Source organism: Bubalus bubalis, chromosome 6, assembly GCF_019923935.1.
Source record: "Bubalus bubalis isolate 160015118507 breed Murrah chromosome 6, NDDB_SH_1, whole genome shotgun sequence".
Classification (NCBI taxonomy): domain Eukaryota; kingdom Metazoa; phylum Chordata; class Mammalia; order Artiodactyla; family Bovidae; genus Bubalus; species Bubalus bubalis.
In genome coordinates, this window is record NC_059162.1 from 77,223,263 (window position 1) to 77,239,780 (window position 16,518).

The window sequence follows — 16,518 nt, forward strand, 5'->3', positions numbered from 1 at the left end:
ACCCACACCCACACCCCCCTCCCGCCCCCCCCCCCCCACACACACACACCTACCTACCTTTCTTTATTCCTGGCCAACTCTCACACACACACACACACACACACACACCTACCTTTCTTTATTCCTGGCCATCACACACCCCCCCACACACACACACACACCTACCTACCTTTCTTTATTCCTGGCAAACTCACACACACACACACATACACACACCTACCTTTCTTTATTCCTGGCCATCACACACACACACACCCCTGCCTTTCTTTATTCCTGGCCAACTCACACCCACACCCACACCCCCCCACACACACACACACCCCTCCCTACCTACCTTTCTTTATTCCTGGCCAACACACACACACACACACACACACGCGCGCGCGCGCACACACACACACCCCTTTCTTTATTCCTGGCCATCACACACACCCCCACACCCCCCTCCCCCCCCACACACACACCTACCTACCTTTCTTTATTCCTGGCCAACATACACACACACACACCTGCCTTTCTTTATTCCTGGCCATCACACACACAGACACACCCCCCACGCACACACACACACACCTACCTACCTTTCTTTATTCCTGGCCAACACACACACACACCCCTGCCTTTCTTTATTCCTGGCCAACTCACACACACACACATGCACACACACCTACCTTTCTTTATTCCTGTCCATCACACACACACACACACACACCTACCTACCTTTCTTTATTCCTGGCCATTACATACACACACACCTACCTTTCTTTATTCCTGGCCATCACACACACACACACACACACACATACACACCTACCTTTCTTTATTCCTGGCCATCACACACACACACCTCTACCTTTCTTTATTCCTGGCCATCTGTCCTGTTTCCACTGTTGAAACTGGCCATTAATCTAACATTAAGACAGCCTGATTCATTAATGATTCCTTGATATTCAGATAATTGCCAGGCTGAGCAACATCAGAGTGGTTTGTAAGCTCCCTCTAATTTCAGGGCATTTTCAAGCTGTCATTATTACTCACAAATGGCAGCCCTCTCAAGTTCAGACTCTGCTGACCAGGAAGGAGAAGGTCAGACTTTAGAAATGTGTATTTGAACTTGGTCCACCTGGGGTTCGTGTTTTTAGTAAAAAGCAGGTTTTGCAGATGCTGGAGGATCAGAGTGATAGTGCCGTGGGTGTAAGTGCAGAGGCGCCCCTTCTCCTTTGTGTCCCGACTGCAGGCTCACCAGTCTGTGTCTGTCTCCAGGCTCCTGCCTGCTCCACCACGAGTGCCGCTTCCCATCACTTGATACTGGGGTACTGCACAGCCCTGTATAATGTGTTACCATATTTATTTTTTCCCTGCAAGAGCTAGATGTCAGCACGTAGAAGAATATTGGCACAGAGCAGGCACTCTGAAGATTTCTTGAGTGAGTGAAGGAACACATAAACAGGGAACAGATGAACAGACAGACACATTCATTCTGGATCCGTCCTGAGAGGAACAGCACTCTTTATAACCATAATTTAAGTCTATTGAGACAGCAGTGCAGTGTTAGTTTCTGTCTCCCTAAACTAAAATATAGCTTATAATATGCCAGTTTGCAAGGCCAGTTATCAGCTGGGGGACTACAAATTGACAGCAGTGTCTTGGAAAAAGTTGTTAGTATATCCTTAAATATACAAATGAATGGAGAAAGGTCAATAGATAGTTGATGGGAAAAAAAAGAGAAAGTGCTACATTTTGGAACTGTAGCAAAATTATACAACTGCCCAAGATTCTGCAATCAGGAAATGCCTACGTAAAATGAAATCTTTCTGAAATCATTAAAAATTATGTGTATTCACTTGTGTGGGCTAAAAGTGCAAAGCCTAAATCTATCTGATTGGGAAGAAAAGAGCTGAACAAACCCAAACTGAGGAGCATTCTACAAAATAACTGACCCTTTACTCTTAAAAATATCAATACTGTGAAATACAAAGAAAAACTTAGGAATTGTTCCAGATTAAAGGAAACTAAAGGCCTTGCAGGTGGCCTAGAGGTAAAGAACTGTCCTGCCAGAGCAGGAGACATAAGAGACAGGAGTTCGATCCCTGGGTCATGTAGATCCGCTAGAGAAGGGAATGACAACCCACTCCAGTATTCTTGCCTGGAGAATTTCATGGACAGAGGAGCCTGGCGCGCTACCGTCCATGGGGTCGCGAAGGATCGGACACAACTGAAGCGATTTAGCCTGCACACAGAGATCTAACAGTTGAGTGACTGTGTAGAATTTTGGGTTTTCTTTTGCTGTGAAGGACTTTATTGGGACAATTGCTGAAATCTGAATGAGGCTGTAGATTGGATAACAGCAGTGTATTAACTGTTTAAATAAGAGGTTATTTAAAAGAACTCCTTATTTGTAGAAAATACACAGGGAAGTATTTCGGGATAAAAAACATTCTCTCTCCACTTCCCTGCCTCAGAGGGAGTGTGCAGGGATTAAAGTAAATTATAAATGTTGACATTTGAGGAATCCAAATCTGGGTGAAGGGGATCAGAGAATTCTTCGTACTAGTCCTGCAACTTTTCTTTAGGTCTGAAATTATGTCAAAATAAAAGTTTTAAAGCCGGATGCTTAGGAAGAATTTATAATCACTTAGGGAAATGTCATTGCTGAAAAGGAACAAAACAAAATTACATAATAGAGTGTGATTTCAGCTACATTAAAAACTCAGAGAGAAAAGAGTAAAAGGAAATATAGCAACGTGTTAACTTTTGTTATCTTATATCCATGTTAATGTATTTCACACATTTTTCTATAAATAGCATGCATTTCTTGAAAAATAAGGAGGAAACAAAATTTATCAAGAAAGATGATGGCTAACTCTTAAAGAAAACCTAAGTGAATCTTATTCTTTGTGTCTTTACCACCACGCACCTCATTCTTAGAAGGACACCGTATATGTATGGATGTACATACATACATACAGAAACTGTTTTAAACTTTTCTTTTTCATTACTGATATTTCGGCTTCTCCGGTGTCTCAGTGGTAAAGAATCTGCCTGCCAATGCAGGAGACACAGGAGATATGGGTTTGATCCCTGGGTCAGGAAGATCCCCTAAAGAAGGAAATGGTAACCCACAGCAGTATTCTTGCCTAGAAAACCCCATGGACAGAGGAGCCTGGTGGGCTACAGTCTGTGTGGTCACAAAGAGTTGGATACAACTTAGCTATTGAACACAAGCATGGGCAATGATATTTCAAAGGAAATCCTGTATTGGGCAGTAGCTGAAATACGATACCCCTTAAGCTTTGTCTAGCCCTGAAATTCCTTCCTCCTCTTTCCAGTTCTATGGAAGTCAGCACCTCTGCAATCCAGACAGGGTGCTAGATACCAGGTGTGTAGGATTGAAAAGCTACCCAGACCACACAGACAGGCCAATCAGTGATTGCGATCCCATGCTAGGTACTATAGGAGCATAGCAGCTCTTACAGTGGGCGGACCTGGCTTGGGGCAGGGATGGTGGTTGTGCAAGGCAGGGATGAATCTTAGACCTAGAAATTTAAATGAAATCTTGCCATTTGGAAAAGGATAGCAGAGCATTGTGGGCTGAGCATTCTTGTGTGTCTAGCATATGTCCGCACTCTGGCCCACTGGCATGTCACTCTGGAGACCTTGGCTGGACAGGTGAGAGTTTTACAGAACCCAGGAAGCTCCAGGTCCCACAGGGTCTGCTTTCCCAGGTCTTGGAGAAAGTGGCCCTGCTGCAGGAAGCAGGAGGAGCTTTGTGTGGCTCTGGAGCCAGGCTCCCTGTGAACCTGAGGCCTCCATTTGCAGAATCACTGTTGGAGTTTGCCTGATGGCCCCCACCACAGAAAGCAGATGCTGCATAGATACCCAGGGAGAATAGAATAAAGGAGATGGCAGAACCATGTTGGAGAGTTTGCTGATCTCTGATATACTCAGTGGAATTCCTGGAACCTACTTTATTCATTTGGTATCAGACCCTTCTGCAAGGGGTCAGGTCTGCTCATGTGGCCTCACAGTGTCTGGAGTCCCAGAGTTACCCCCAGAGCAGTGTTGTTGAGAAATGTTTTTCTTGAGGAATGTGTTCCCTGGACAGTAACTATTCTTTGAGCCATTCATTTGCTTGGGCACATTGTCCTTTCCAGTCCTTAGAGCTTGGGGCCACCAGTACATAAGTATTTGTTAAATCACCACATAACTAGATCAATCAGAGGCAAAATAGTGGTTAAGAAGCCAACACTTGGGTTGGGCTGGAAGCTTTCCATTTGACTTGGAAACTTTTAAGCGTTTTAGAGCATGATATTTTTACTTGTATTACTTTCATATTTCCATAGTTTGTTAAGGACTGCATGAGCTGATAATAATTCAGGATATAATATATATAGTAAGTGTTTGATTTCTGCTGCTGCTACTGCTAAGTCGCTTCAGTCGTGTCCAACTCTGTGCGACCCCATAGGCAGCAGCCCACCAGGCTCCCCTGTCCCTGGGATTCTCCAGGCAAGAACACTGGAGTGGGTTGCCATTTCCTTCTCCAATGCATGAAAGTGAAAAGTGAAAGTGAAGTCGCTCAGTCGTGTCCGACTCTTAGCGACCCCATGGACTGCAGCCCATCAGCCTCCTCCATCCATGGGATTTTCCAGGCAAGAGTACTGGAGTGGGGTGCCATTGCCTTCTCCTCGTTTGATTCCTACCAGTTATTATTAATAAGCATTGGTTAGCACAGTACATGAAGAGAAAGCACTGGATTCTTAGTCAAGTGACCTGCTTTCTAATCTAAACTTTACCCCAAAAGTCCTAGAAGAGAAACAGAGCTGGAAATAGGCCTTAGAAGTCTTTTAGCATCTAGTCCAACAAGCTCATTTTCAGAAGCTTAGAAAGGTATAATGAACCTTGCAAAGGCTTACTAATCACAGCTTTCGTGTCTGTTCATTCATTTTTAAAGCAAGAGTAGTAATCGCAGAGTAAGCCCTTAATTTCTATTAACTAGTGTTGTGACATTGATTCTCAGTTGTATTATCTTCCTGTCCCATTGGACTTTGCTTCTTGTCCTGTCCCCACTATCTGGCACAGTGATGAGCACACAGTAGGTGCCCAGCCTACATTTGTTGAATGATTGAAAGAAGCATCTTGCTGAAGGTAGGATTTAGGCAGAGTCTGAATCAGAACCATGTTCTAGGGTGCAGATTCTAGGGTTCAGGCCCCTTTCCCTTTAACTTGAGGCAACCCGCTTCATTTTTCTGGGCTTCATTTCCCTGCGCACCTTGGATTTGATCATCAGGTCCCTCCTGTAGTGAGAATGGAGGAGTCATCTGCCGGCCTTTCACAAAGACCTGTGGTTGTGTGCTTGAATGGCCACTAGGTGGCGCGGTTGGCCAAATAGCAGACAAAGCGGGGGTGGGGGCGGAATCGGATTGATTGCCCTACCAAGAGAACAGTAGGAGTGATCTGATACCTTTATACTCTTGGATGAGGTGGGAGGCTTGCCTTGAGAAGGAGGCAGGGATCCCAGGTTTTGTGTGCATGGACTTAGGAGCCAAGTGTGGGTTAGCTCTGCTCCTACCAACTAGACATCCTGAAACTTCCCTGGGGCCCTTGTTTCAGTGATGTCATGCATATAACATGCTCAGCACTTCTCCAGGGTGGGGAGGTGCTCTGCAAGGTTAGTAGCGATGAGTCTAGCTTTTGATACCATGACACACCACTTTTCTGTTCCCTGCCAAGCCAAGTAGATGGGCTTGAGAAGCCTTTGCAGGAGAAGTCTGTGCCTTGCTCCCTGTTTCACAAAGCCAGAATTTAAAATATTCCCTTAAATGGAAAAGTGGATGGCATGTCAGTATCAAGTTAAAGGGAAGCCTAATATATTTGGAGGGACATCAGGACTCCTGGGAGAGTTGCTCTGGAGCTTACTCAGCACAAAGCACAGTGTTTTGTGCATAAGTGGAACTCAGAGGGGAAGGGGATGATGGGGGAGAGTGACAAAATGCCCTTTGCTCAAGTTGTTCAAAGAAAGAACTTGTTTCCTGGACTTTTATTCAGACCTGAGTGACTTATTTTTAAAATAGTTTGGGGAGAATCTCCTAGGAATAACAGTGACTAGCATCTGTTACGTAATTTACTACGTGCAAAGTATTGCGCTAAACACCATACATTCACTGTTCTGTTTAATCCTTCCAGCAACCCTGTGAGGTTGGTTGGGTTATCATGCCCATTTTACAGATGAGGAAATTGAGGTGCAAAGAGTATAATAATAGGAAACAGATATTGCCTACTTACTAGAGATCAAAAGTTACTCTGAGTGCTTGAAGTACTTACAATCCTCCTCTAAGTCAGCTGCCATTATTACCTTCATTTTACAGAGAAGGCAACAGGTACAGAGAGGTTATGTAACCTTGCCAAGGTCACACAGGGAGTGAATGGAAGTCAGAATACAAACCCCAACCCACGCGACTCCAAAGTTGTTGGATTGTTTACCATCGCACTATGCTGCCTCCCACAGCACATTGTATGCAGTAAGAGCTTGATAAGTGTTTGTTGAGTTGAACTACTCCACTCAGACTATAATTAGCCAATACAGAGAAGACTCCTTAAGGAAGAACTATACCGGTCTTCACACTCCCACCCAAAAACCACATCGGCCTCCATTATGGGATATATATGCAGCTCCATGCGCTGAATTTTGCTGCTGACTTTTTGTCAGTAATAGGATATTCTTCCATTGGAACAGTCAGGAAAAGTCTATCATCGTGACAGATGTTTCCAGGAAACACTTCCACAGGGAGCATCTCAGAGAACCTTATCTGCTTCACACTTCTCTGGCGAGCGTTTCTTGGGCTTGTTTGTTCTGCCAGAGTGGTGTCCAGCCACATCTCATTAGCTTCAAAAGGCCAGAGGGTTGCAGGGTGTCAAGCCAGCCCTGCACACCAAGCCGTCAGTGCGTGCGTAGGGCACCCAAGCAGGCCTGCCTCCCTGTCCTGACACCCGGCTGGCGCTGGCGGATGTGAGCAGCAGAGGGGACCTGCTGCCTCTGTTAGCGAGCTGGCCGCTGAGACCAGGCAGGGTTTTTTATTGTCATGGTGCCAGTGAGGTCTGAGAAAGGAAAGGACCCGGGTCTCTTAAATCATTCTCTGGGTATAATAATTCAGTCCCAGGGGTTTGGCTGTGTTGTTTTTTTTTTTTTTTTTTTTAATGTGTGTGTCACTGAAATAGGAAACTCAAAAGAAGTTAGACTAAAACCTCCTCCTCAGACCTGTGACTCTGAGCGCGGAGACTTGTTTATGGAAGCCTCCGTCTGCTGCCGCTTTTCTGTAAGTGAACTGTGCTGTCTTGTATCTTCTCAGAACTTCTCGGCATCTCTGAGGGTGGGGGTCGGGGGTGAACTGTAGGCCCCAGGTTCAATCTTTTCAAGGAAAGCAATGCTTCTTTCTCTGAATATTTCTCCCTCAAAACAGATTTTTTTTTTCCCCATTGTAACAAAAATTATGCATGTCACAGGAGACAGAGGGAGAGTTTGGAACTGTTGAGGGGGAGGTGATAGTCCACAGAGCAAGGTCCCCAAGCAGGCAGAGGTGTAAGTTTGAGAGCACAGGTAGAAAGGCTCCCATTTGTCATTGCTCCCTTGTCTCCACGACTGGTCACCTTCCGGCTATGCTGGTCCTTCGCTCACCTTTCCAAGGTACAATTGGAAGTGGGTGGATGTCTGCTGTGTCATTAACAGAGCTACCAGACACATGTGAGGCAGGGGAGGTGGAAGTGAGAGGCCAAAGGCGATGCTGGGCTCCTGTGGGTGTTTCCCTCTCCTGTCTGGAGCAGCGCTTCCTGCCTGTTCTCACCTAGGAACATCACATCAGGGTAGGGAGAGAGATGCCCGCAGCTCCAGGCTCTGAGGGTCAAAGAGGCTTGAGCTGGGTCACCTTATTGGGACCAGAACCATCCTTGTGCGCATGTAACTGTAGGATCAGTGTGAATGAGGAGGCATGACATCACACACACATGCGTGTGTGCACACATTTACATCAGTACATACACATATACACACCAGGTCTAACAGGGCTATACTTCTCCTTTTAAAGTATCAGGTTTTCATATCTCATTCTTATACAGTGTTTTAAAACCAAATAGAAATTTTAAGCCACATGGCTATACCATGTTGCCTCCAGCTCAAACCCATTCCCCATCCTGAACTCAAAAGATGCGGGGCTTGGTGTTCAGAGCCGTTGCCCTTTGGGCAAAGACCACAGCACCCCGAGATCTTAGGGAACCTGATGTCATTTGTCATCAGCCTGTGTCTAGTCTGAGACGCCCCTGTTATTCCACAGTGAATTATTTCAGTAGCCTCCCAACTGGTCTTCTTGAGTCCAGCCTCGCCTTTCGTACCAATTAATGTAGCCAGATTGGGCTTATTATAAACTACAGACCCACTCATGCTACTCCTTCTTCCTTCTCTCTTCGTGCCCCTTTGATTAACTAGCTCCTCTGCTGCGTTCAGGTGCATTAATGTTCCTCTGGGGGACCTTCCTGACTCAGCACATCTGGTCTGGGCACCCCTATCATGCCCTCTCCATTACCTCTACTGACCCTGACCACATGGTTTGGAAGTTGTCTGTTTTTCTCCCCCCACCCTGCAGATGCAAAGCACCTTAGGATGGCGGATCTGTTTGATGAGTGTTTGTGGCCCCAGAGTGGGTGCAAACAGCAAGAGCATTCAGTACACACGGCACCTTCGCGTCTGCTGCTTGAAATTTAGTTTTTGCTTCATTCTCCAGTGTCTGGCTCTGCTGCTTGCTCTATTTAAATGCCTTAACATCTTGGTGGTATCAGGACTCTCATATAAACAAACAACTTACCACTAGTGATGTCCCAGTACTAGGCTATATTTAGTACAATTTGTTCATAATTACTGTTCATCATTATGACCCTAGGACACTATAAAACTCTTAAGTGCCCTTGACTCATCAGAAGCAAATTAAATTATTCACTTAGCAAACATTTTTGAGCATCTACTTGGTACTAAGCATGTTCTCGGCACTACAAGGTATATAAGGATGGGTGGGGTGGGTTGTGCCTCTTGGAGCTGACTTACATTTTTTGTTTGTGTTTCTTCCTATGTTGAGCACTTTAAAGCCCTAGCACCTCACAGTATGAGCCCGAAAGATGGTGGTTTCTCTTCACTCAAGCACAGGAGTGGGATAAGCCACTTTGGGGGATCAGATCAGATCAGTTGCTCAGTCGTGTCCAACTCTTTGCGACCCCATGAATCGCAGCACACCAGGCCTCCCTGTACATCACCAACTCCTGGAGTTCACTGAGACTCACGTCCATCGAGTCAGTGATGCCATCCAGCCATCTCATCCTCTGGCGTCCCCTTCTCCTCCTGCCTGCAATCCCTCCCAGCATCAGAGTTTTTTCCAATGAGTCAACTCTTCGCATGAGGTGGCCAAAGTACTGGAGTTTCAGCTTTAGCATCATTCCTTCCAAAGAAATCTCAGGGCTGATCTCCTTCAGAATGGACTGGTTGGATCTCCTTGCAGTCCAAGGGACTCTCAAGAGTCTTCTCCAGCACCACAGTTCAAAAGCATCAATTCTTCAGCACTCAGCCTTCTTCACAGTCCAACTCTCACATCCATACAACCATAGCCTTGACTAGACGAACCTTTGTTGGCAAAGTAATGTCTCTGCTTTTGAATATGCTATCTAGGTTGGCCATAACTTTCCTTCCAAGGAGTAAGCGTCTTTTAATACAAGGATACATAAAATACAAACCCTGTCCTTAAAAAGCCAAAGGTCTAACAGAAGAAACAAGATTTATACCTAAGTGCCTCTAAGACCAAATAGAAAGTGAAAAATGCCCTAAGAAGCTATATCAGTTTGGGCTACAAGTAATAGGAAACCCAACTCAAACTGGCCTAAACCGAAAAGGGGACTTAGTCTCTCACCTAAGAAAAGAAGTGCAGAGGGAGGCTGTGCCCAGTTGACCAATTTAGTGCTCGTTGACAACATCAAGTTCTAGCTATCATGTCAACCTCAGAGCATCAGCTAACTCTCCACATAGGTACAGAAAGGCTGCAGGCATCTCATCCTCTCATACCAGTACCAAAGTAGATAACGATTTCTTATGCAGCCCTCTTTAAGAACAAAGAGATCTTTCAAAAGCCCCCAACCAACTCCCGGGTATGTCGTGTAGACCAGCACTGAGACAGATGCTCATTCATAAATTCAGCCCTGACAAATAGGATGGAGTCATTTATGTGCCCTCGAACCGTCTAGATTTTCCCTAATCACATGAGGAGATGATGCCCCTGTTCTGCCAGTACCGAGGAAGCAAGGGGATGGCTACTGAGTGACAGGCTAGAGTGCTTACCATAGAGGGAATTGTTAAATAGCTCATGTTGTTCTGAGGGAAACAAGGTGATTCCTCAGTGGAGAAGCGCCGCCCCCCACCCCCACCCCCACCCCCACCCAGGCTTCTAAGGGAAGAAATGCAGCTGGTGTGAGAGCAGGCTTCCAGGAACAAGGTTTCCAGGAAGAAGCGACATCTAAGTTGGGGCAGAAGTCTCTAGAGCGGAGGGATAGGATCAGATTTTTCTTTCAGGAACCACTGGCTGTGAAGAGGTTGCAGTGGGTTCTGGAAGGCAGACCAGCCAGGGAGCTGTCACAGTGTTGCTATAATAGTCGTGGTCCTGAGTAGCATGGTGGCGAGGGGGATAAAAACATACCCACTTTAGAAATACCGGGGAGGTCGAGTGAGCAGGACCAGGAAGAAGAAGCCGAGGCGCAGTGGGTGGGGGGAGCCCAGGGTGACTCCTGAATGTCTGGTTGGGCAGCTGCCAATGGTGACATGGCTCCCCGAGCAGGAGACCACAGCTGTGGGCGTCAGGGGGCAATGAGTGCAGGTGGCATCAGAGCTTAGTGTGGACTGGGAGTGGGGTTGGAAAGAGCTTACAGTCAATGCTCCCGGGGTCCTGCTAGGAGGCTACACTTGATCCTCCTAAGAATCTGTGCAGGGAGCTGGTGGGGAGAAAATGAGGTGGGAATGTGCAGTGAGTCACATGGTAGGAAGGGCACGGGGCAGGGCACATCCGTTCTCATAGGTGACCGGGAAGCGGGCTGCATGGCAGGGACTGGAGGAGAGCCGGGCCAGGCTCAAGAGGGATGGGGTGTGCTGGTGACGCCTGGGCCCTGTCCATACGAGAGACGTGGTGCCCTGCTTTTAACCTGGCAGAGGGCTTAGATGCACTGTCGCTTCGGTGTGCCGCCTGGCCTGCTGGGGCAGGTGTTCTCGCGTGAAGCACAGACACCACCGGGCAAGGAGACACCCAAGGAGAGGGGGTCCATGCAGCCCCGGAAGCAGCTCCCTGCTCTCCCCGCTCAGGCCAGTGCTCTTTTTACCAGTTACAAATCTCTGTAGAGAATCTTGATTCACCCTGCCCGAGCACTTTAGTAAGTGCTGGTATTACAGAGCTAGGGAGAATATGATCCCGTTTGGGAGGCAGAGAAAGGCAAAAAAAGAAAAGAAAAAAAAAATGCAGTGTAGAGTGAAGATAGAAACAGAGAATTAGGGACTGTGGGACTTTGGACTGCTCAGAGGAGGGTGGGGCCAAGACTGGACCCAGCAAGCCTCTGGGGGCAGCCCAGGTCCCTACCTCAGTTGTGGCTCCCTCTGCCCACCAGCACACCATGCATTATGATGTAAATAACCACCAGAGGTAGCGGTGGTCAGGGATCATCTCTTTAGTATAGAACATGAGCTAAAGCTTGGAGATATTTGAAAACGGGAGCTTTAAAAACCAAGCAAAAACATTCTTACAGTATGTTTATCAGACACCCACCATGTACTCAGCTGTGGTCCAGGGGCTGGGCATCAAAGGGGATTAAGATGAGGTCTTGCCTTCGTGGAGTTGAGTAGGGAAGACAAGACAGCCCCGTGAGCTTGCTTCTGTAGTCTAAGGTCAGTGCTGGGGTGGCGCTGCAGGAGGCTGAAGGGAGGCCAAGAGCTCAGCCAGGGAGTCACTAGGGAAAGTTGCTGGAAGCTGTGATCCCAATCAGGTTCGTTCAACCCTTGCCTGCTTTGAGTTTTTCATAAGGATACACGGATATAAATTGGCACTTAGACATTAAGTGTCTGGCACACAGTGAACATGCAGTGGCTGATAGCTAATATTATTTCCAGCTCAGATTAGCTCAGGGATGAGCTGAGAATAGAGGATGTTGCTAAAATAATACCTTAGTAAACTGTCAGGTACATTAAAGGTAAAAAAGTTAAAGTACTAAATCATTTAGAACCAGACCAGCAAATTGTTTTCAACTTGTGTGTCACCTACAGGTGATTGGAGCCAGGTGTTGAAAGGGGATGTTAATTCATGTCTGGGCCCAGTAAGAAAAGAGCGTGTGATCCATTAGTGATGTCTGCCATGGGTGCAGTGGGGGAGGGGTAGCAGGCAGGCCAACATTTGCCATCCTCAGATTAGAATGATAGATCAAATAATTGGGATCTGGCAACATAAAACCTATTAATCCCACCCCTATGCACTTGGCATTTTTCAGAGATGAAAGTGCTCTGTTCGTATGTGAATTTTTTTAAAGTACACCATCATACTTTGAAAGTTGTCTATTGGAATTCCAGTTTTTTCAGCCCAGTCTCCTATACTCCTTAGACAGCTGCCCTCTTGTCACTGATCAGAGCTGGAAGCAGAGCGACATCCTGAAACTCCAAGGAAAGATAAAGGTAGGATAATTAATTGCTATAATAATTAAGTTGTATTTCTCCCGGTGGCAGGAGAGCAGAGGAACATATGTTAGATTCTCCTTAAGTGCTGATGTAGGGAAAGGGCTGCTAACGAGAACATCCAGTTATTCAGAGCTTCCCATTAAAGGGTCAGCACATTCAATCAAGGATGAGCCAGGCCCAGAGGAGAGGAGAAGAGACCACAGTTCCTTCCTTGTGTCTTGGTAATAACTCTTGCTGAAAGACAGATGTGATACAAATGCACTGGTACTTGTCACGCTTCACGGTCATTAACCTGACATCTCTATTGGGCCGCGTTAAATGCTGGTTTGGGTTAGAAGGCAACCGTGAATGCTAAAAGGCGGGGAGAGGCACGTTTAGGACGTGAGTTTACTAGCATGTGCGGTTTGCTCCCAACCTGTTTGCCTGTTGTTTGGGCTTGGCTCTTCTGGAGTGTCCATAGAAGAACCCTTTCCACCGGTCTCACTTTTCATGCAGCAGTATCAATTAGATGTATCTTTGGGGGATGCTATTGAATGAGAACAAGGGCCAGGGTATGGCTGTTTTGGTTTTAAGTGTCCAGGGAATATTGTAGGGAGCAGTACGACCTCAGGCATTGGGTGAGTGTATTTTGGGGGAAGTGCCTGTACTTTTGAACTCATGATCCTAAACACAGCAACCCTGACCTACTGGAAGGCGCCATCCTGGACGGTGCTGCCCGAGAGCACATTTATATTTATACAAAAACATAAATGGCCATTCTTGGAGACTGTGATTCTTACTACAAATATTTTTTTGAAAGTGGATAGAATGTGAGCGCATGTATAGGAGTGTGTGTGTGTGTGTGTGTGTGTGTGTGTGTGTGTGATTAGGTAAGTTCAGGGGGCCCAAGTAATAAAGTAGTTTAAAACTATTGAAAAAGTATTTTCATATAAAAGCAAAAACAAAAGTGTGTGCATCTTTTTTTTGAAGTGAAAGTGAAAGTCACTCAGTCATGTCCAACTCTTTGCCACCCCATGGACTATACAGTCCGTGAAATTCTCCAGGCCAGAATACTGGAGTGGGCAGCCATTCCCTACTCCAGGGGATCTTCCCAACCCAGGGATCGAACCCAGGTCTCCTGCATTGCAGGTGGATTCTTTACCAGGTGAGCCAACAGGGAAGCCCAAGAATATTGGAGTGGGTAGCCTATCCCTTCTCCAGGGGAGCTTCCCGACCCAGAAATCAGACCAGGGTCTCCTGCATTGCAGGCAGATTCTTTACCAACTGAGCTATCAGGGAAGCCTTTTTTTTTTTTAATGATGAGCAAAAAATACTTCTTTCCCTCTTAATGTTATTTTTAAAGTGTCAAACATGTTACCTGATACTACATAAAGTGTCATAAAATATGAAATATATGCAATCAGGGCAGGGAGGGAGGGTGGGAATTTACACAAGGCCCTGATGCTGTAACTGAAATGAATCATTAAACTGAAAGAACTGAAGTTTCAAGCACATGTACTTGCCAGTCTGATGTGAGTCTGAGACAAATTATATGGCTCAATAAGAATGTATATAAATATGTGTAGGATATTCTGAGAAAGGAGTGGGCCTAGAAACCTAACCCCAAGTTATAACACTGTTTCTATGGGAAAATATGCTCCCTAAGTGCCTTCTTTGAAAGCCAACTTTTGAAACCCTGCCGATTTATAAGTTGGGGGTTAATGATACAAAGCGATCACCTACTGATGCGTAGAATTCTCAGCCCGAGTCCGTCATCAAGCATTTATTGAGTAACTGCTGGGTGGATTACACTCTGATAAGCATGGCAGGGTGAAACAAAGGAAATAAAGGAGCGTTTCTGCCCTCAAGAAGCTTGTACCTAGCCGGAGAGGGAAAGCATGCCTGCAGAGCAACCTGAGAGCATTCCCAGTGCCTGCGCTACAAAGCAGGGGTCCTGCAGGCCGCAGCGTGAAGGAGGGATGTGAGACCTTGTGGCGAATCAGGAAAATGTGGGGCCCCACCAGCCGAGCCTGTCCCTATTTGTTATCCCCATAGGCACACCGAAGACTTTCCCATTCTGCCCCTGAGAGCCTCACAGAAGCTGAGGCCATGGCTGCAGGGAATGTCACATGACCCTAGGATGCGGAGCCATTCAGAGCCACAGCTGGCATGCGGTGTTACCTTATTAGGAAAGGTTCGGGTTTCTTCCTTTTTTCCTTTCTTTCTGTCTTCCTTTCTTCCTTTCATCTCTCTCTCCCCCTCTCTCTGGAAGGTAGGTAGACTCTTGGCAGTCTGGGCAGGGATGTACCTCCTGTACCCAGAGTTCCAGCTCTTCAGCACGCCCTAGTGAATCAGAGTCTTTCTGAGATTTGGAGCCTGACTTGGTGTGTTTGGGGTGTCATTTTCTCAGAGACTCTACAAACGAGACAAGCGGTGACTCAATAGCAGCAGACAGGCCCCTTGCCTTACTTGTGAGACAGAGCTTTGGCTTTTCGTTTAGCTCCAGCCTGGAGGTCACCGAAAGGGAGAAGGGACATCAGGAGAGGGGCAAATTGACTGTAAAATTCCTGAGTCTGGGACTGTGTTCCATCCCCCTGGGAATGCTGACAGCCTGCAGAGAAGGGGGCTGTGGCCCAGGCTGGTCTGCCAGGTGAGGCATCCAGATAAACCGCTGTGTCCTGATGGGAAATGCCTAAAAATAGACCATTTGCTCCCTTCCCTACATTGCCTCCGAGGAGTGCTTCCCAGAGGCTGGATCAGCAAATAATTGTGCCCAAGCCTTCCTTATGGTTCTGTTCTTCAGCTTTTAGAGGCAGAGTCCTTGGTACTCTTTATGCTGTGGGGCAAGTAGGGTGGGGGTGGTGGCATTCCTATCCAAAAGGTTTAAACAATAATGGTAATGTAGCAGCAAACATTTGTTGAGTGTTTACTACATTCCAGGAATTGGAAGCATTTCATGTGGTTTACCTCATTCAGTTCTCCTTATAGCCCTTAACAGAGTTTTTGCATTATTATCTCCATTTTGCAGATGAGAAAACTCGAGCTTAGGGAGGTCATGTAACCAACCTCTCCAGAGCCTCGCTGCTTGTAAATGACAAAGCTGGGACACAAACCCAGTTCTGTCTGCCTCCACATTTAATTACCAGATATTTCTTCCTCTCAGAAAACTTTTTATTTACAGTTTCTTGCAAGTCTTACTCCTACTTCTCCTGCATTATTTGGTAAGGAAAAGAAGTTCTTCTCCCAGGGCAGTAAGAAGAGGGAGAGGCCTTGGAAAAATAAGTCAGGGATGAATTTATTTTGAAAAAGGAGGGTTTGTGAGGGAAGCGTTGAGCTGGCCAGCTGAAAGGGAGAGGTTGTTCTGGACTCTGCGTGTGTTACCGAAGAATGCATGGAAATGAGTGGGAGAAACAGAAAGTAAACCAGACAGGGCAGGATCCAGTGGAAGGAAATGTGATAGTCAGCAGAGAAAGGGGAGCCCTGCCTTCAAAAGCAGCGTGTTAATGATTAGTGCTCTGCGAACGTTGCAGGCCTCACGTGCCCTCCACGGTATGCAGAACTCCCCTGTATGGGGGAGAGTTGCTCTCCAAAAAAACAACCATGAGATTTAATTCTGAGTTTCTGCAGGGACTGGATGAAATCACTACTGGAAAAACAAGAATGGCAGCACATGTTAATTATTTCAGGAACTCTTAGAGGATGCAAATAAAACACCAGCCATCCCAAGGAGGGACGGGGCCCTTCCTCTACCCTCTCCCCTTGCTCCCCAGACCCCCATCAGCATCCCATCCCCTTCTTGCTGCCTC

At 46.6% G+C, this 16,518-nt stretch overlaps 1 protein-coding gene across 5 annotated transcripts in view; it reads left to right on the forward strand.

The window, feature by feature from the left end:
- The window catches only part of GNG12 (G protein subunit gamma 12), a 141,087-nt gene that overhangs the window by 70,209 nt on the left and 54,360 nt on the right, over positions 1-16,518 (forward strand). The window contains exon 3 of one of the 5 annotated variants that reach the window (XM_025288495.3): positions 12,664-12,730. The exons of 3 other annotated variants lie outside the window; for them this stretch is intronic. The gene's annotated coding sequence lies outside the window, so the exon portion shown is untranslated. Of the gene's footprint in view, positions 1-12,659; positions 12,731-16,518 lie in introns of all 5 variants that reach the window. One more of the 5 variants, XM_025288492.3, reaches the window with a different exon arrangement.